Raw genomic sequence first — 17,030 nt, forward strand, 5'->3', positions numbered from 1 at the left:
ATTGCCTGAGAAACCTCTACCCTGAGCTGTTGCAATGTTCTTTACCCAGTGGGAATCCTTTCATGGGTTGCCAGATAAAACACAGGGTGTCCAGTGAAATTTGAATGTCAATTAACACATGAAATATATGGGACATACTTATGCCAAAAATATTATTTGCTGCTTATCTGGAATTCCAATATCACTTGGTATCCTGTACTTTCATTGTTGCTGCTGAATATGGCATATCTACCTCCACATGTCCAAAGTACCAAATGTTGAAGGGCAGGATCTGAAAATGTGGTTGATGTTCCTGCCCAGCTGTCAACATTGTCAACAATTAGTGATGTGTTTTCTGAGGACCTTTCAGATCTCTGTCAAAGGCTATGACCCATGTGTGTACTTTTCCCAGAAGCCTTGCTTTTCTTCATGGTCATGCAGCCCAACTGTGATGCTGGCAGCCCAGGCAGCGTTGACTGACTGACTCCTCTCTATTCTCTTCATTCATTCTCATTTACCTTGAGGTTTTGTCATGAACTTGGGCCCTGCCCCTCTGTAAGGTGAGGTCAAAAGCAATGGTGGATATTTCTTTGGGTTGGAGTAATGACTTTAAACATCAAAGCAGGGGGCAGGAGAAGGGGCAGGAGGGAAGGAGACTTCAACTCCCTCTGACCCCTCCTGTTGTTCCTGGACAGGAGTCAGAGCATTTTCCATGGAGCTTAGTGAGCTATCAAACTCTCCACTTTTTTTTTTGTCTGAATGTGAATTTAGAGGAGGCTAGAGTTTAGATGCCTATGTGGAATTTAAGAAACAAGTCAGAGGATCATAGGGGAAGAGAGGAAAAAATGAAACAAGATGAAATCAGAGAGGGAGACAAACCATAAGAGACTCTTAATCTTAGGAAGCAAACTGAGGGTTGCTGGAGGGGAAGGTGGTGGGGGTGTTGAGGCAATGGGATGAGGGACATTGGTGAACGTAGGTGTTATAATGAACACAGGGTGTTATATAAGACTGATGAATCACTGACCTCTACCTCTGAAACCAATAATAACATTATATGTTACTTAAAAAAAAAGAAATGTATTAAACTTTTGATCATTTTATCCTATTACCAAATGTGTTGGCAAATTGAATTTTTAGAAATGTGAAAAACATTCTAATGAAATTTTCAAATTAAAATATCCATTTGCTGAAAAAAAGAAATGCTTATTTCTGTCTCTCTTTTTTCTTAGTTTCTGTCTCCTATACATAAGATTCAAACTAAAACCTGGCATTGGACCAATTGTTTTCACATATTGAATTTGTAAAATGGAATATCCTGGGGTTTGTGTTCACTCCAATTGTAGAATCAATTACTGTATTCCAAAACCATGCAGACTACAATGACAAAGTAAAAAAACAAAACAAAACAAAACAAAATAGCCCATTTGAGTGAATATTCACATCAAAATTCTGCCACGTCACAGCAGACCTGTGTAAAAGAATGTCTCTTTCCTGAGTCAGAGAGTTTTTCCTTTAAAGAGGTTGGAAAGAGGGGTGCCTAGATGGCTCAGTCAGTTAAATGTCTGCCTTGGGTCTGCTCCTGTCTTGTTCCCAGGGTCCTGGGATGGAGCCCTCATCGCATTGGGCTCAGTGGGGAGCCTGCTTCTCCCTCTCCAACTCCCCCTGCTTGTGCATGCTCTCCCTCTCTCTCTCTCTCTCTGTGTGTGTGTGTTTGTGTCAAATAAATAAATAAAATCTTTAAACAAACAAAAATAAGAGGTTGGAAAGAAAGCACTTCAAATTAGGTTACTTGTTGCACGGGGTTTTGTTTCCTGCCTAGGAACTGGGATTTTGAAGTTTCATTTTATGAAATTCTTTGATGGAGAATGCCAAAGCCCGTGCCCCACCCCCCCATCTCAAAGTGAGACCTCAAATGTTTGGTTGTGAGAGAGGAATATTTAGAAGCAGAGCTTATGCAGCAATTAAAAATGGAGCACTTAGTGGTAGGCTCTAACAATGAGAAGAAAATATGAACTAGGAAGGAGTAGCGTGAGTTGGCTTAAGAGTAGGCATTGCTTACATTCCTTCATCCAACATTGTGGAGGGTAAGCTTGGTGCTTGGATGAGGAAGGAGTTCTTGGTTAGAGAGAAGAGACGGAGAGTAGAAGTGTGAGAAAGTGCTGTGGTAAAGGGATGTGCCGGTGAGGAGAGGGTGCAATGTAAGCGAGACTAGAAGTTCAAGATCAAGAGTCACCTCTGAGGCCAGGCCCTCCCAGCTCTAACTTCTCCCTTGTGAAACATCCAAGGCTTTTTCAGGGCAGCCTTGAATTCTAATACGTTGTTCTGTTGTCAGATCCAGTGACAAAAATCTTGGTCTCTGTCCGACTCTTGCATTTGTTTTCATCCTTCCCAAGTTTTCAAATGGAAAATTTTAAGAACATCCAAAAGTAGAGAGAAGAGTATAATGTACCTGTTAGCCAGTTTCAACAGTTACTAACTTAGGGCCAATTTTCTTTGATCTATTTCCTCATCCACATTTTCTTTCCCCAGATCATTTTTGTGTGAGAATTCTCCAGATAAATAGAACCAGACAGTTGTGTGTGTATGTGTATATAACTATGCAGGGAGGGGACAGAGAGAGAGAGAGGGAGAGATTGAGAGGAGGAGGTTGAAGGAACTGACTCTTGCAATTACAGGGCCCACTAATCTGTAATCTGTAAGGCAAGCCAGCAGGTCAGAGACCCAGGGAGGAGTTGATGTTACAGTTTCTATCGGGAAAGAAATCTGGAGGCAGAGTTACTTCTTTTCTTTTAGGGCCTTCAAATGATTCAATGAGCTCTCCTTGACTCCCCCTACCAGTATAGAGGGTAACTATTTTTCTCAAATGTTCATGATTTAAATATTGAATGTTGATTGGGTCTAAAAAATACCTTCACAGCAACATCTAGTTGATGTTGACCAGGAACTGGGTACCATGGACTTAGCTAGTTTGACATAAAATCTACCATCATGATTTTGAAACGAATCTAAGTCATATTATTTGGTCAACAATATTTCAGTATATTTATCTAAAAAATAAAGATTCTTAAAAAAAAACTTAGACACAATGCTACTATGACCCCTATAAATTTTAAAATCCTGAATTATTATTGTTCGAATTAGGATCCAAATAAAGTCTATACATTGCAATTGTAGATACTACTCAGAGTTCTCTATTGATATACAGGTTCTCCCTTTATCTCTGTTTTTCTTAAATTTATCTTTTAAAGAAACTAGTTTGTCCTGTAGAGTTTTGCATCATCTGGATTTTACTTGTTGTATCCCCATGATGTCATTTAATGATGCTCTTATGCCTCTGAATTTCCTGTTGGTTGGTAATTATATAGAGAGGTTGAATCACACCCAAGTTGAATTTTTTCTTCTCTTTTTGCAAGAATACTTTAGGTACATATTGTCAGGTTATCTCTCTTGGGTGTCAGCTGTCTTTTTTTATTATTGGCTGCATTTATTAACTTACTAGGGTTTGTGAAATTCTAAATTCTATCATTTCTTCAGCATTTACTTGCTGAAATATTTATATAAAGGGAAATTTCCCCTCATTAACTACTGAGGTATAGTTCTTCCTAATTCTTCATCCCAGCATTTTCCAAATTGAAGTTTCTGATTCCTAGACATCTGCTGACATGTTCTTCTGAGCAGGGAAAGAAGTCTGTAAACTTTGTATTATAATAATCTAACTCTGCACTTTCATCTCAATGAAAGCTCAGAAATACAAGCTTCCTTGAATATTGTTCAATGGAGCCTTGCAAGGTCTGGTAAGTGGAGACTCTTAGGCAAAGCCTACACATTACCAAAACAACTCTGGAAAGATAAAAAGCAGAACCAAAACCATCTGCAGCCCTCTTCTCCGACTTTACGGACTTTACCGTGCCAATGAATTGCCTGTGGATTTTGTTAAAATGCAGATTCTGACTCAGCAGGTCAAGGGTGGGGCTGGAGAAGCTCCAGTTCTAACCCTCCCCGTTGGTGCTGTTAACCTTTACCCTGTACATGAACGATTTTGTTTCTATGTTACAGTCATTTTACTTGATTTTTCCATGGGCAATGCATATGAAGTTCTGAGTACAGTATTTGAGACAGAGTCAGCATTAAGTAAATGATAGCTTTTGAGGCATGGAGGGCAGAAATGATGGGAAAAGGGACAGGGATTAGCGGTAGACAGGCTTGAGTCAAGATTCCAGTTCTTCCGTTTACAAGACCTTTTTTTTTTTTTTTCATGTTTAACAATCTTTAATTCAAATGTGAAAGTTCAGTACAAGCCATATGTAGGGCTTGGGACTTGTTCTTTTAAAAACAAGAATTGAGAAATGCAACAGAATGATCTTTCCATTTTTTCTTCAGAAACTTTCAAGGAAAGGATAGATCATAGGGCCATAAAGATCCATTTAGTCATACCCACTTTCTCTCCCTACCAATAGTCTTTCACCCATTCCATCATCTTAATACACATTCCCGAAGGAAGATTTACAGTTCAGCTTGCTTACATAACCATTTAAAAATACTTAGCACCAGCTTGCTTCCTATAATGCCAAACAAATCAAATCATGAAACTACTTCAATATGCATTTCTTCTTTTTAAAACAAGGGGGTACTTGTTTGTAGAAAGCAATACTTAGCCTACAGATACATTTCCCAGAAACGGCAGGTGCCATTTGAAGGCCTAGACACGCTCATGCTTTCGAAGTGGAATACCTAGCCTAATGTGCATAGAAGCATGAATGGCAAAGTTAAAGATCAATATTATAACTATTTTTTCTATTTATTTGAAGCACAGTAAAAAAAAAATTGGTACACTTTGGAAATTCGGTGGCACAAGGTACACTGCCATAACTTGAGGGACATTATACAGTTAAAAAAAAAAGTAAATAAAAAGAAAAAAAATTCCCGTTTGAAACACTGCATTACATAATTTTACCTGCCCAAACAGACCATTTACAAATATTAGGTCAATAAACTGCTAACATCCATAAAAAGGTAGCTTTCTTAATAAAATGCAAGAATTTAAAAGATTGGTATCTAAACAAGAAAAGACAAAAACAAACTGGAATGAAAACCTAGGTATCACATCTAAAATCGGGGCTTTTTGTTTGGGCCTTCATACTCTTCTCTCCCTCTACCATATCCTGCTAGAGTTCCAGGCCCCATTCCTCTAGGACCCTGTCCACCCACAGGTCCCGCACCTCCCTCCCCAAAGCGCTCAGTACGCATGTCGCTTCCCATCATGGAACCACTCATGGTTGCTGGTGGGACTCCAGGATTAGCTTTATAACCTATGCCACCTCCACCACCTAGAGGTGGAAATTTCTGGCCTCCTGAACCATAGGGATCTCCCATGTTCATTGCTCCTCCACCACCCATTCTCATGTCTCTTTCTCTTGGATCCATGTAGCCCATCCGGCTATAACTTTCCTCTCTTTGGCGTCTCATTTGTTCTTCCATTTCACGCTGACGAATCATCATCTCTTCTTCCCTTCTACGTCGTTCTTCTTCTTGACCTTTGACTGGGGCAGGTTATTTAGCTTTTCAAGTTTCTGTCCTCTTGAACGTGAAGTGGGGAGGAAAATGCTACCTCATGGAATTGAGAGGCCATTAAATGGCTCTGAGAGATGTGGATGCTCTAAATGGTTATTTTTCTTCCTTTGTCCCTTTTGGACAGAGACACTAGGTTGAGTCTTGGGTCGGGTCAAGACTCTGTTGTAAGTCGCATTACAATTCTTGTGAAATGCACCTCTTTATTATTATCTCTAACATGGGGATAGTAATTACGGGGGTGAAATTAATTGGTGTGTGTCAGTTGTGTTGGCACATAATTGGAATCCAGTCACTGTGAGCCTTTCTCTCCCCTCCCTTCACTTCAGTTGGTGAGGCTGACTAACCTAGGACAGTTGGCATAAGAGAAAGTCACAGTGCTTTCAACTCTGGCTAACTAAAATCATCTGGAGAGCTTAGAAAAGGAAAAAAGAAGGAAAGCAAGCAAGCAAGAGAAAGAGAGAAAGAAAGAAAGAAAGAAGAAAGAGAAAAAAAGAGAAAGAAAGAAAAGAAAAGAAAAGAAAGAAAGAAAGAAAGAAAAGTAGATTTTCAGGCCTCACTCCTAGAGATTCTGATTAAATTGGTCTGGGTGGAAACTAGACACTCAGTGTTTTTTTTGGCTCCCAGATTTTTTGCAGTGTTGGCCCCACAGAGAACCACTGCTCTAGCAGACAGTGAAACCTTGATCACTATCACACAGCCCTCAGCATTTCTCTTATTTTTCATGGCCCACCACACCTCTTCCACCCGCGCACCAGCCTTTCTGGTTGCTTCTTCTTATTCACTTGTCTAATTTGCATGCATTCCTGCAACTCTGCTCCCACTGCTGCCCCTCCCTTGGCACACTGGGGTTAGCACGTCTGACCAGAGCCCATTACAATCAGGTAGGGCAGGGGAGATGGTGCCTGCAGTGCCTTGCAATCCCACACTCTTCACATCCTAGACACACACAGAGATCACACGGGTGCCAGCCTGAGGAGTTCCCAGATGGCCCTCTGGAGAGCTTTGAGATATTTATACAGTGCCTACTATGTGGCTTTACTAGTATAATATTAATTTATCTTCACCTTTACAAGGTGGCTCTATTAATAGCATCATACCCATTTTATATTAATAGGCAAAGTTAAATAATATGCTTCAAGTCAAACACACACTGTAGATCGGGCTTTTGGACGAAAGCAGTCTGATTCTAGAATCTGGGTTCTTAATCCCTTAAGGGAAATATTATTTTTACTTATTTATTTTTTAAAGATGTATTTATTCATTTTAGAGGTGGGGGAAGGGCAGAGGGGGAGGGAGAGAGAAACCCATGCAGATAATGTACGGAGCTTCATGACCCCAAGATCAAATGAAACAAGGAGTCCGACCCTCAACCCACTGTGCCTGCCAGGTGCTCTGCCTTATGTGGAATTTTAAGTTGCTATGCCTGGGTTTACCCAGACTAACTGAAGCAGAATCTTTAGGAGCTGCAGCCTAGGCGCTGGTTGTTGTTTCAAGGGATTCTATGTATAGCCAGGATCAGGAGTAGACAACACTACACTCTTGAGTCTCCCTCATGACATGGAACCGGAGAGTCTGTTGAAGGCTCCTTCTACTCCTGTTCTCTTCTTCCACTGTCAGTGATTTTTTTTTTTAAGTTTTATTTTTATGATTTTTCAGAGGCCCTTCTTGTGACTGGCATTCCTAAGGGGGTGTGGTAAGATTTGTCCGCCCAAAGATGTCCATGCCCCAATCTCCAGAAACCTGGAAGATGTTACCTTATGTGTGTCAGGGTAGCAGAAGTTGACCTCTACCCATGTTAGGTTTTTAGCGGGACTCTTTTTTTTTTTTCTTTTTAAAAGATTATTTATTTATTTATTTGACAGACAGAGATCACAAGTAGGCAGAGAAGCAGGCAGAGAGAGAGGAGGAAGCAGGCTCCCTGCTGAGCAGAGAGCCCGATGAGATGCGATGCGGGGCTCCATCCCAAGACCCTGGGATCATGACCTGAGCCGAAGGCAGAGGCTTTAACCCACTGAGCCACCCAGGCGCCTCCTTTAGTGGGACTCTTTAACAAAAGGATAAACAACAAGAGAAGAAAGTTCTTTAACATGAGCAGTGCACATTACTGGGGAGAAACCTTAACCAAAAGCAACTCCAAGCATCAGCTTAGAATTCTGGCTTCTAAAACATTTTTAGCAAAGAACAAGACATTTGTAGAGAAAGAACAGGACAAAATCAAGCAGTTTTAAGCTTCCAAGGACAACAAACTTTAGGAAGATAAACATATGGAAGGTCACTATTGTAGTAAGGTTGGTTTGCCGATTTTCTGGTGCCATCTCTGGGAAAGGGGAACTTATATCCTGTGTTTGGTCAGTAAAAGGGAGGTTAAAAAGAGCTTTTCCTGCATTCCTAATTGCCTTCAGCTCAAAATAATTTTTATGTCAAAGAGATATATTTTGAGGTGACATATTCTGGTTTCTTTCCCATGGCAAAAGACACTTGCAAGATTTGATTAAGTTAAAGATTTGGGGATGAGGTGACAACTATGAATTATCCAGACCAGTCCTGTGTAATCACAAAGGTCCTTATAAGAGTGAGTCAGGGGAATGCGAGTAGGAAGGATGAGTGGCAACGGAAGAATGGGGTCAGCGTCAGCAAGAGAGAATGAGATCTGAAGAAGACCCATTTCAGACTTCTGACCTCCAGACCTCTAAGATGTTAAATTTGATTGTAACTTGCGTTAGGTTGTTAAAGCACCAACAGGAAATGAAAACAGGGGTATTTGGTGTGGCAGAGAGAAAATCGCCAACCTATATCCCAGAGAGCTGGGTTCTTTTTCTGTCTTCTACCACTTACTGGCTTACAGACATTCCATCAAGCTGTCAAATATCTAACGCCTTTTCTCTGAAGTGGAACCAGTAAAAATGCATGTGTTTGTTGGCAGGACTGGGCCAATGGCCTCATGCCCTTCACATGCATTCCCTGCTGTAGCTCAGCCCAGCCTAGCTCAGAACTTCAGAAGTGGAACCCCGTCCCCATCATTCCACGCTGAACCTGAACACTCTCTCATGACTCTGCGTTCTTTTATCAATAGCTAAAATGATCTTGTTTCTTTCTTTGCTTGTCAGAGGCTCTTGCCAAAATCAGGAGTCATTATTTCTAAGATTGAGCCTATTTTTTTAATTAAAAAATTAAAATAAACAGTGAGACATAAATTTCCTGACACCAAGAGGCGGAAAAACCACAGAATGATTTTGCTGACATTTCCCCCCCTACGCCAACTAAAACTGTACAGTGTTCAGATATCACCATACTGGTTTCAACTTGTGTTTATTTTATTCATTTATTTTCCCATAAACTGGATTTGAACATAACTTGTCCTCCCTTGCCACCACTTCCATTATTTGAGGATGGACACATGACCACAATAACCATCTTTTTCAAGATGGGAAGTTGTTCTATATAGACCTTTGTTTCTACCTGATCCACATATAATTGGCAGTGATGACATCCAGTGCTACATTCTTGACCTCATGTACGTCATATTCAATGCCAGGCTCCTCTTTCTCCTTAATAATAATATTAAACAGCAAGCTTGAAAGATTTTTGTCAAAAAGGTCATGGAATCTTGCAAACACTATTTTTCCAAATGATGTTTTTTTGTTTTATTAGTTACAATAATGCGTACTTTATCTTTCTGAGAAAGGTGTACATAATCTTGATCGGGCTTATTTTGATACAATAGTTAACAGTTAAATCTGTTATATTTCTCTTTGTCCTAAAAGAAAAGGAAAAAACATACTTTTTATGTTTACAGGGATTTGACTTAGAGTCATCTAAACCAGTATTTCTTCATTAGGGAAGGGGATATGATTTTGCCCCTCAGAGGACCTTTATCAATACTTGCAGATATTTTTGACTCACAACTGAGGGAAAAGTACTGCCGGATCTCATGGGCAGAGGCCAGGAATGTTGCTAAATAAACATCCTACACAGCACAAGATGGCTCCCCACACAAAGAATTATCTGGCCTGGAATGTCAGTTAGTGCTGCTGTTAAGAAAGCACTGGGTGTGGTGAAAAAATAATGAATACTGTTACGCTGAAAATAAATAAATTAATAATAATAAAAAAGAAATACTGCCCTAGACCAGTGTTTATCAAACTTTAATGTGCATGTGAATCACCTGGGGATCTGATTAACATGAAGGTTCTGATTCCATCACATGTCCCCAGTGAGCTGGACCCTGCACACCGTAGTTGTTTAATAAATAGTTGTTGAAAGTATGAATGGAAAGATGGAGAACCAAGGGAATGGATGGATAAGGAGGCAGCCAAGAACACTAGTAGTCATTCCTATACATATGTCTGAGCATCCTTAGAGACACTTATTCCAAATTCTTTTCCACAAATCTAGCAGTTCACCAAACATCCAGGGTATGACAGATTTCCTCAAATTAAAATCAACTCTTTTTCTCTGAGTCTTATATTGTCCCTTCTGACACAGGGTGAAGGTTAGTTATTTGTGTGGTTGCCATGGCTGAATGTGTGTGGGATACAGTGGAAAAAAACTGGAGGCCGCAGCCCTGGCCCCGCATCTGAACTGCCCCAAGGGAAGAGGATCCAGATCAAATTATATTTATGTGTGTGCTGACAGCAGGGAGGAAAGGAGGAAGTGGATAACTAAAATAGATTTTTAGAGGAAAACCATGTTAGAATGAACTTCACACAACTGCCTGGTGAAGGATGGACATCTACCCGGGGGAGCTTGTGGATGCTGTATGGAGAATGGGATGATTGTGTAGTTTATAAGCCTGTGAACCGCAGGAACTCAGAACTTCATTAGCTCCAGCTGGCAAATCATTTCCTTTTTACATGTTCTTGGTTCACTGGTTTCCTTTTGATTACCTTCTGTCTGCCACTCCTCCATACACAGAAATCCAAACCAAACAAAATTTGGAATCTGATCCTGGATCGGGAACCAAGATGGTTCCTATGCCCTGGAAGTCAATTTGCTTAGAATCCAGACACGTCTCTGCTGCCCTTCTGAGAACTGGTTGTGATAGGCAGAAGGGGGGAAAGGAAGGGAAGAGTGGATGCCCAAATGTGGGTAAAGAAGAAGTGAGGCAGCCAAGGTCATAAGAATTGGGCTACAAGGTGTTCTCTGTAGAGAGGCCAAGGATTCATCCAGATGGCCTTATCAATAGAGCCCTTGACAACAGCTAGCTACCCTGGTAGAAAATGTGATGCAAAGGAATATGTCAACATTGTTGATTCAGGTGTGGTTATTGCATTTTGTCTGTATATGCTTAATACTGAGTCTGGGCCATTGGGTGCCTGGGCCTCTGCCTTGAACCACAGTGACATAGCTTTCTTTTGTGGTTGGAGGGGGTGGGAGTCATGTCTTTGCTGAAACAGTCAGCAAGATAGGTGAGTGTTCTGCATCCTCCTCTGGACTCCAAGAGATTCAAGTTTATTATAAAGCAGGCTTAATGGAGACCGAGATTTGTATTTCACTAGAGTGGGTTAGTGAAGGAGTTGGAGGAATCACCTTTTCTGGACATCTTTACATATTTATATATATATATATATATATATTTCAAAGATTTTATTTATTTATTTGACAGACAGAGAGAGATCATAAGTAGGCAGAGAGGCAGGCAGAGAGAGGGGGAAGCAGGGTCCCCACTGAGCAGAGAGCCTGATGCAGGACTCCATCCCAGGCCCCTGAGACCATGAACTGGGCCAAAGGCAGATGCTCAACTCACTGAGCCACCCAGGTACCCCACATCTTTACATCTTTGAATAAAACTTTTAAACTGCTTAAAAGTTTTAAGTTCTGATGCTCAAAACATGTAAAAGTTTAAACGTTCTGAAGCTCAAAATATTCAGTTGCTTCTTATTGCCCATAGAATAAAGCTTAAACTTTTAAACCTGGCATTTAAGTCTTCTATTATCTGGCTCTAAACCACCTTCTCAGGGTTTTTTGTTGTTGTTGTTGTCATTGTAATTTTAAGAAAAAAATTTAAATATGGAAAGCAGCAAAGTAGGAATATAGGGGAACATCCTCAACTTGCTACAGGATTGCTACACAAAACCTACAGTTAACATCATGCTTAATGGTGAGACCTTAGGTAGGATGGTCAGTTTTTAAGTGCAGTGTCAAGTACACAATTCTTGAAAGAAAGTATGTGTTAGATCACATGAAAATTAAAAATTTCCACTCGTGAAAAACACTTTTTTTTAAAATGGAAGAAAATATGTGTAAGTTAGATCACACGAAAATTCAAATTTCCACTCTGTGAAAGGCACAGATTTATTTATTTTAGAGAAAGAGAGAAAGATAGAGAAGCACAAGCATGAGGGGCAGAGGTAGAAGGAGAGAGAAACGCAAGCGTACTCTGTGCTGACCATAGAGCCTAGTGTGGTAGTGGATCTCATGACACTGAGACCAAGACCTGAACTGAGATCAAGAATCCAGTGCTTAACTGACTAAGCCACCCAGGCATCCCTGAGAGGCCCTTAAAAAAAAAAAAAAAAGACAAGTCACAGACTGGGAGAAGATATTTTCAGACCATACATCTGGTGAAGAACTTACATCTGAAGTATACAAAGAACCCTTAAAAGTCAACAATGAATAAATAACTCAATTAAAAAGTGAGAAAAAGGGGTGCTTGTGTGGCTCAGTGGGTTGAGCCTCTGGTTTCAGCTCAGGTCATGATCCTAGGTTTCTGGGATCAAGCCTCTCTCTCTGCCTGCCTCTCTCACTTGTGATCTCTGTCTGTCAAATAAATAAATAAAATCTTAAAAAAAAAGTGAGAAAAGATCTGAACAGTTTACTTACCAAGTAAGATATCCAGATAACACATTATCATATGAAAAGCTCCTCAATATCATATATCATTAGGGAACTGCAAATTAAAACAACAATAACATTACATACTACATAGCTATTAGAATGGTCAAAATCCAGAACACTGACAATAACAAATGCTAGAGACAATATGGAAAAAAAAAAAAAAAAAAGAACTCTCATTCATTGCTGGTAGGATGCAAAATGGTGCAGACAATTTAGAAGACAATTTGGCAGGGGCACCTGGGTGACTCAGTTGGTCAAGCATCTGATTTGATTTTGGCTCAGGTCATTATCTCAGGGTCATGGGATCAAGCCCTGCATAGAGCTCTGCATTGGGTGTGGAACCTGTTTAAGATTCTCTCCCCCATCTAAATAAATAAAATAAAATAAAATAAAAAGACAATTGGGGGGCGCCTGGGTGGCTCAGTGGGTTAAAGCCTCTGCCTTCGGCTCGGGTCATGATCCCAGGGTTCTGGGATCGAGCCCCGTCGGGCTCTCTGCTCAGCAGGGGGCCTGCTTTCTCCTCTCTCTCTCTGCCTGCCTCTCTGCCCACTGGTGATCTCTGTCTGTCAAATAAATAAATAAATAAATAAAATCTAAAAAAAGACAATTTGGCAGTTTCTTACAAAGCTAAACATTGTCTTACCATATAAGCTGAGATTATGCTCCTAGGTATTTAGTCAAATGAATTGTGACTACTCAGTGTTTATCAGTTAACTTTATTACAAATGTCTTCTATGTCTGCCATGTGTCGTTCAACTTTATTTATGGTACAATTGTTGTAGAGGCACTATAGACCCAGGGCTGAATATCAGTCCCAGTTCCATTACTTATCATCTCCATGACCTTGGACATTTTAGTTCATCTCTAACTTTGTCTCAGTTTCTTCCTCTGTAAAATTTAAGGGTGAATTTTGCTGCATGTAAATTATACTTCAATAAAACTCATTGAAAAGCAGATACAGACTCTCCTTGTGCCGTTTTTTCTCCCCTGCAGCCTGGAACACGATTGTGATGGCTGGGGCTTTGACAGCTATCTTAGATTATGAAGATAAACCCCATATTGAAGGGGAGGGAGGAGCAGGGAAACTGAAAGAGGCTTTTACACATGATAGAATTTCATTTCCATATCACATTAAAATCGTTACGAAAATGGAGTATTCACGGATAGAACGGTAGACCCACAAAGCTGTCAGCAAAAAATATTTAAATCTATTTTGCGTGACAACAGAAAAATCTTAAAACTTCAGATGTCAAAATAATAGCTAATATTTATTGGTTGCTTTTTGTTTACCAGTTTCCATTCAAGTACTTTGCATTATACTTGTTTCATCTGCACAAGAAACCTCTGAAATAAATACTTTTATCACTCTGATTTTACAGATGAAGAAATTTATTTAGAGATGTATCAGTTTGTTCATGCACTCACTAGTTAATGGGCATTTGGGCTGTTTCTGGGTTTTTGGTTATTATGAATAAAGCTACCGTGAGCAGCCATTTAAATGTCTATGTGTGGACATAATTTCATTTTCTCTTGGATAAATACCTAGGAGTGGAATTGCTGGGTCAAATGGTAAGTGCATGTTTAACTTGATAAAAAGTGACAAACTGCTTTTGGATGGGCTGTACAACTTTGTGTTCCCACTTAGAGTGTGTAAGAGGTCCAGAGGGCCCACAGCCTTGCAAATATCATCAGTATTGTCAGTCTTTTTAAATTTAGCCATTCTGGTGGATGAGTATTTGTAATTTTAATTTGTAATTTTAATTAACGTTTTCTAATTTGTAATTTTAATTAACGTTTTCTAATTTGTAATTTTAATTAACGTTTTCTAATAGACTAATAATATTGAGCATCTTTTCCTACACTGCTTTGCCATTCGCATATAAAAATACTTAAAAAAAAGATTTTATTTATTTATTTGTCAGAGAGAAAGAGTAAGAGGAGCACAAGCAGGGGAAGTGGCAGGCAGAAGGAGAAACAGCACCACCATCCCCCCCTTCCCCACTGAGCAAAGAGGTCAAGAAGGACTCAATCCTAGGACCCTGGGATCCTGACCTGAGCGAAAGAGATATGCTTAACCACCCAGGCATCACTAAAAACTTTACTTTTTGAAGAGGTCAAATTTATCAGTCCTTTCTTTCATTACTTTACTTTTTTGTATTTTGTTTAAAAAATTCTTTCTTATCCCAAGGTCATAGGGATATTTTCAACTAAAAATTTTGGAATTTTATTTCCACATTTAGGTCTTTAATCCACCTGGAATATATTTTTGAATCTGGTGTGAGGTGGGGATCTAGTTTGATTTTTATTCATTACTAGAGACTCAATTTTAAAAACACTCGTAATTTTTTCTTACTGATTGGTAATTTATATTGTTATTTTTGCCTTTTACCAACTTCCCATATAAGTAGCAGTTCTAGATGCATTTTCTGTTGTGTTCTACTCCTGTGGTAGAAGTGACTTCAATATCTCCTATAAATTTCTGCCACCAAGAGTTTATTCATGCTGTTTCTTATGTCTAGAGTGCTCTTCCCTTTCAGCTCCACCTTTCAAAATCCTAATCATTCTTCAAAGTCCAGCTCAGATGTCCCTTATAGTCTTATAGGATCCTGCAATATGCCTTTCTTACTCCTCTGAATCAAATGGAGGGGCTCAGCATACCTTAAGTGGTTTATTCCTTTACCATAAATCTTGGCTCGTCTCCTTGGTATCATAGTCATATGTTTTTGCCTTCTCTGTTCTGCCAAATAGTAAACATATATGTGTTGTTGTTATAAACAGAATAATGTCCTCATCCCACCACATTCGGATTCCTGGAACATGTGGCTATCTTACTTTATGTGGCAAAAAAGGATTTTTCAGAGGTGATAAAATGAATGACCTTAAAATGAAGAGATCATTTTGTCAGGCCCAGTCTAATCATCTGGTCTTTAAAATTAGAGAACATTTTCCAGCTAAGCTGTAGGTACATTTGTTTACCATGGAGTTCCCTATTACCTGAAGGAGATCGTTGGATGTGTATGTAGTGCTCAGAAATTGTTCGTTGACTTGAATTGTGAAGTGGTATGAAGCTGGGAACCATAGAATGATTTCTTTAGGTTCTTATCATAGCTCCAATCATATCTCTAGCATCTTCATTTTGTCAAGTGAAGTCATTGCAGATTACTCAGACCAGCTTTCCTTTTAGTTGGCATCCCTGTGCACTCTGACTCTGACTATAATAGTGGCAAATAAATATTCAAGCTACGTGCAGATCTTCACTTCCTTTACATGCAGAGACGTCTCAATGATAGAAACTCCCAGAATAGAAGCCTTTTTTCTTCCAGTGTTTAACCTAGTGAGTACTGTTGGGTTTATTCGCAAACCTTTTCTGGTCTTTGCCCTTATCTAGGGGATTAGTCTGAGATAAAGACCTTGAAATACTGCCTCTGATCTTAACTAACTCTGTGACTTAGAGTAGGTCAGAAGATATCTTGGAGTCTCAGTTTCTTCAGACCTATGGTGGAAATAATACTTCTTCCTTGAGTTGTTTAGAAAATAGAATAAACAGATACATGAGAAGTAATTAACATGAAGTAGATGTTCCATGAATGCTAACTTCCTTCCCTTCCCATCTCAGATGCACTATTAACAGAAACAGTCCAGGCGGCTGTTTACTCTGAAGAGTTCATCACAGGCAGGTGATTTAACATAACATTTGTTCTTGTTTTCTGGTTGGTTTTATTTTTCAATACATATGTCTTTGGATTGGCTCATTCTGTGTCTTTTTTTTTTTAATATAGATTTCTGTTTGTCATTTTGGGTGTTTGGTTAAGACTAGCCCATGTGACATGGGTAGTTTTAGAATTTAAAGATTGATAGGGGTATGGGTGTAAGAGGCTGGGGTGTAAAAGAGATCAAAATAAAATAAAATATCTTAATAATGTATGATAAAATAAAATAGAACAGAATGGCAGCAGTGTAGAATGGTTATTGTCTTCTTCTGGAGCCAGATTATCATTCTGGCCTCAGGAACAGTTGTTGAGCCACCCAACTCTGCCTGGTATGAAGTGGATGTGAACAAGCCCAGCAGAGTTTATGACACTGATGGGAGACAGATGGCCTCTGGGGTATGGTGATAGGGAAGTCACATTTAAATTTCAGTGTCTTGGTGTCATTCTGCTTGTCTCCACATGGTCTAAACCTTCGGTTCTCAAAACTTAAGAATATAAAAAAAACTGATGTGTGCTTATTTTAAATGCAGATTCATGGGCCTCCCCCAGATTGATTGAGTAGATCTAAAGTGGGTTCCAAAAATCTGCCTTTAATTAACCACATCAGCTGTTTCTGAAACTGGTTGCCACCCGGGTCAGTGATTCAGGGTGATGGGGTTCCAGGCAGAAGCCCATCATTCATTGCGATTTATTGAATGCTAATTAGGTGCAAAGCATGATAGAGGATATGGCCCTCACTCACCATGGGTTTATCATTGAGAGGGGAAATAAGACTTGCATACAGACAGGATAACAGTTGCTAGCTCTTCAGGTTAGAGTCAAACTGCTGCTGCGTCTTCCTGTTTCACTCTGTGTAAACCTCATGTTGTTTTAGAATGCACTTGTCTACTAGTTTGTGTATTCCTTGAGGGCAACTGAGCTTCACTGATG

The 17,030-nt window shown here is 39.6% G+C and overlaps 1 protein-coding gene across 2 annotated transcripts in view; it reads left to right on the forward strand.

The window, feature by feature from the left end:
- The window catches only part of TMEM45A (transmembrane protein 45A), a 67,316-nt gene that overhangs the window by 26,983 nt on the left and 23,303 nt on the right, over window positions 1-17,030 (forward strand). The gene's annotated exons all lie outside the window — the stretch shown is intronic.

This window comes from Neovison vison, chromosome 6 (assembly GCF_020171115.1).
Source record: "Neovison vison isolate M4711 chromosome 6, ASM_NN_V1, whole genome shotgun sequence".
In the NCBI taxonomy this organism is placed as follows: Eukaryota; Metazoa; Chordata; class Mammalia; order Carnivora; family Mustelidae; genus Neogale; species Neogale vison.